This window comes from Juglans microcarpa x Juglans regia, chromosome 3D, assembly GCF_004785595.1.
Source record: "Juglans microcarpa x Juglans regia isolate MS1-56 chromosome 3D, Jm3101_v1.0, whole genome shotgun sequence".
Taxonomy (NCBI): domain Eukaryota; kingdom Viridiplantae; phylum Streptophyta; class Magnoliopsida; order Fagales; family Juglandaceae; genus Juglans; species Juglans microcarpa x Juglans regia.
The window spans coordinates 35641648-35645583 of NC_054598.1; the positions used below are offsets into that span (position 1 = coordinate 35641648).

The 3936-nt window shown below is 35.5% G+C and overlaps 1 long non-coding RNA gene across 1 annotated transcript; it reads left to right on the plus strand.

Moving 5' to 3' along the window:
* The first annotated feature begins 275 nt into the window (after positions 1-275).
* LOC121256728 lies at positions 276-3252 on the plus strand. Its single transcript, XR_005939055.1, has 3 exons — positions 276-478; positions 1276-1532; positions 3243-3252. It is a non-coding gene; the product is annotated as an uncharacterized LOC121256728 (long non-coding RNA).
* The last annotated feature ends 684 nt before the right edge of the window (positions 3253-3936 follow it).

Sequence of the window (3936 nt, forward strand, 5' to 3'; positions counted from 1 at the left end):
AGAGATATACGCAAGAAAAATGCTTATTCTGTATCAAATTCATATTTATTATAAAACCCTATTTTCGTTTATTTTTTGTAGTGAGGAAAAGCTGCAGACCAAACCAAATATGCTATCCAGTTCTTCTAGGTACAAGCGATCTTGCGTACCGATTGACGACGTGGCTTTCATACTTTTTTATTAAAAAAAAAAAACAGAAAAAGAACAGACGAAATCAATTTTATAGAGGAGTTTTGGCTCCAACCATTTTCATCCAAAATACAAATTTGCAGAGGAGTTTTCGCCCCAACCATTTTCATCCAAAATACAAATTCACGGAGGAGAAAGTCCCAAACTTCATCTCTTTCTGCTACCTCAAACTGTCATTTCTGCTCTTCTACTGCTGCCCAGATTATACGCTGAGCAAGGTCGTCTCTTTGTGCTCATCTACTGCCAACCCACAAAGGAGCCCCAATCGATCTACGAATTCACTATCAAGGTCGTCTCTTGCTTCTATTGTCATAACGATTTTGCTTTTATCATTTTACCTGTGTTTCTCTAAAATAAAAGTGCATTCTCTATTTACAAAGGTATTCTTTTTTCAGACTTGGGACTTCATAGGTATTATACAATTTATAGAAGTGTTATATATGGTCTCAGGGGCATTATTACCAACCCATTGATGGATTTTGGATCTTGTTTGTTAGAATTATTTCTCATGTGCAGGCAAAAATTCACTTGTTTTAGTGCTTTGGAACACTAAGAGTAAATTAGAGAACTCGGATTTCGTCTAAAATTTAAGACGAATTGGAACTTGAGGTTCATTTAGAGTGATTCAATACCTTGGATTATAGCCATATTTCTAAGACTTTTTGTTCGACGATACGATCCTTAGAGCTAGTTATGTGCTTTGGATTACATATAATGTGCTAGGTGTGGTGGAGTAATAATATATACGTGATTCTAAAGGAAGTTTTCTTTATGGCTTTTTAGTTAGCTTGGGTTTGGGTACTAATACTTTTCCTAAATTTTTTGCTTTAAAATATAGTCTAATCTTAATTTTTGCTATCGATTGAGTATATATAGTTGATTTGGTGATTGAAATATTGGACGACTATTTGTTAGTCTTCAATTGTTTTAACAATCAAAATTAAGCAGCCACCACATTTGAGTTTTGGGAAGACATCATGATCAGTTTGTCAGAACATGATCTAGATTTTACCATTCAACATACATATAGTATACATGATATCAGAATGAAACTTGAGTGGCTACTGTTGTGTGCTCTAATTTCAGGAAGAAAATGGGTAGATTCATGGCATTTTTGTACAAAAATAAGAAGAGTAAGGGCAAGAACGATGGATAGTTGAGCAGCGAGGTGTCTAGTATCTTGGGTGATGATGTATTGGCCAGATTTGTGGAGCCAGATGAGCAAGAGATGGGAATCTGGGATATGCAACTCTCCTAGTAATTGCTATCGGTGGACTTGCAGGAGGTCGAGTTGTGGCTCTGGTAGTCACAATTTCATGGTGTTTCATGATAAAGTTGACTAGGTGTTGAAACAGATCACCAACCATTTTGTTGGCAAAATCCAACTTGAGTTGTTGTAATTTTTATTTTTATTTTTTGATCAGTAACTTGAGCTGTTGTATTTTTTTTTTTTTTGATCGGTAACTTGAGCTGTTGTATTCATTTGTGAACTTTCTTTCAGTTAGAATGAATGTTTCGCCAATATACTCTTACTTAAGTGTTAAATTGGAAGTGCGGACTGATGTAATGAAATTGAAACAAAGGTGTAGCAGACTAGCAGTAGCAGTTTGACTCCTCATAAAAGATGGATTCATCTGCAAACTTTCTCTCAGATAAAATGGAATTTCAGTTAACAAAACCTAGTGCTGAATTCAAAGCTTGGACTGATGTGGATGAACTAGAAACAAGAATTAAGTAGTGAGATGACAGAATGATGGAAGCATTAAATTCCAAGACACCCAAAGATGAAAATCAAAGTGGTGTATATATGGCGATTGTAAACCATCAACTTCGCATGGTGCATTTTATCATACTTGAGTTTTAGGAACCATGACCATCTAGCAATGATATGGCTAAAAGAAGATGTTTGTTAGTATGAAGAAGATAATAATTGCATCTTCCATCCCCTGATGATGCCATCCTTTGGGGCACCTACTGGGTTATTTGCTAAGGCTTAGGATGCATGATTATGAATAATGTCAGGGCACCTCGTGGGTTGTTTGCTAATGCACATATAATCTTTTCAAAGCTTGGTTTCAACACTTGGTCAACTAGCTTGAATTGACTAACTGTCATACTTCCCAAACACTTTGAATTAGATGCAATATAATCCACAAGAAAACACAATCATGAGTCACATTCATTAATACAGATTGCATACAATTTCAAAAGTAGTGTCCCACGTGATCCAAAATACTCAACAAATATTGCTTACAATCGTACAATACATATTGTAGGCATTTCCAGAACTACTAGTCTAAAGCGCAGATTCGCAAGTGTTCAGATTTATACACTAGGTTCCCGATCAGTAGGTATTCATTGTGATCATATCAAGTACAGACAAATTAATATAGAAATTGCCCAGTAGATACTGGAATCTGGGGTGCATTCAAGCTGGATGTCTGCTTGTTGCCTTTGAATATAGAGTTGCTCTTTGTGAACTCCCAACTCCAATTTTACAATCTCTTCCTCTCTTTTTCGAAACTCTTCCTCCTTTCTTAACAGCAAGCCTGCAGGTATGAGCATGAGCATCCAAGAACAACAAAGGCATTAAGCAAATATCAATGATATTTCCATAGATATAATATGTCATCCACGGCTAGTCTAAATAAAGAAAAATCCCTCTCAATTCCATGGCTAGACTATCAGAATTGCTGTGTTTCTGTTCTCAGAGATGATATCACAATGAGAATCATTTTACTCTTCTTGGGCGACCAAGCGCATGCATGTTCACTGGTGCATGAGCTTGGGAAAGAAAAAAGATTCTAGCAGTGCACAAACTAAGATTCCAGCAGTCAGGATAAATCTCATTTCAATTATTACATAGATAAATGTGAATTGCTCTATATCAATGTGTTTGGAAAGAACAAAACTAAAACATAAGAATGGACTTTGTCCATGCAGCATAAAAGTATCTTTATCACTAGCAGTACAACTTGAAATGAATGGAGATAGTTGTGGTAAAGTTTTAGTTATAGACCAATAATGTCTACGAACATAGTTATGAGCAAAAGTAAGTGACTGGTAGTGTAGATGAAGATGGAGAAGGTAGAGAAGATGGTGTTGTCAATTGAAGTATTGACAGGAAGAAGCAACATCCCTAAGGAGATGGAAGCAATAGTGATGTCAATGAAAAAACAAATTGTGGTTGTGCTGCTAGAGATTGAAAGTAAAGGTTAAATAAACTTGAGAGTGAAGAATTTACCTTTTGTAGATGCAAAACAACAAATGGTACAAAGGTCAAAGAGAAGTAAAGTGGAAATGGTTTCCTGAACGTGGCTTCCCCAAATGTGAAACTTGTTCTTAGACTTTGCAGAATTATAAGCACACTCACAAGATAAGGAAAAAAAAAAAAGTCATTAGACTGGCTTGCATCCACACAAGCACAAGCAAGCATAAACGCAAATCAAAACAAAAATAATAATGATTGCTTCAGATAACAAATGAAAACTAATTAGGTTACATGGCATTTATTCACATGCCTGAGCTACCCTAGCCAGAAGATATAAAGCAAGTGTACACCTCCTCTTAGAATCCTCTTACCATTGGATCTTTTTCTGAGACAAGTTGCTGCAAACAAAATAGCATTATCACAAATCGTCCTTGAGAACATTCTCAACAAATACCATCACCGATACACATCAATTATTTATTGATTGCACTTTTATTGTGTAATTTTTTAACAAATCAATGAATAAGAAGACAAGT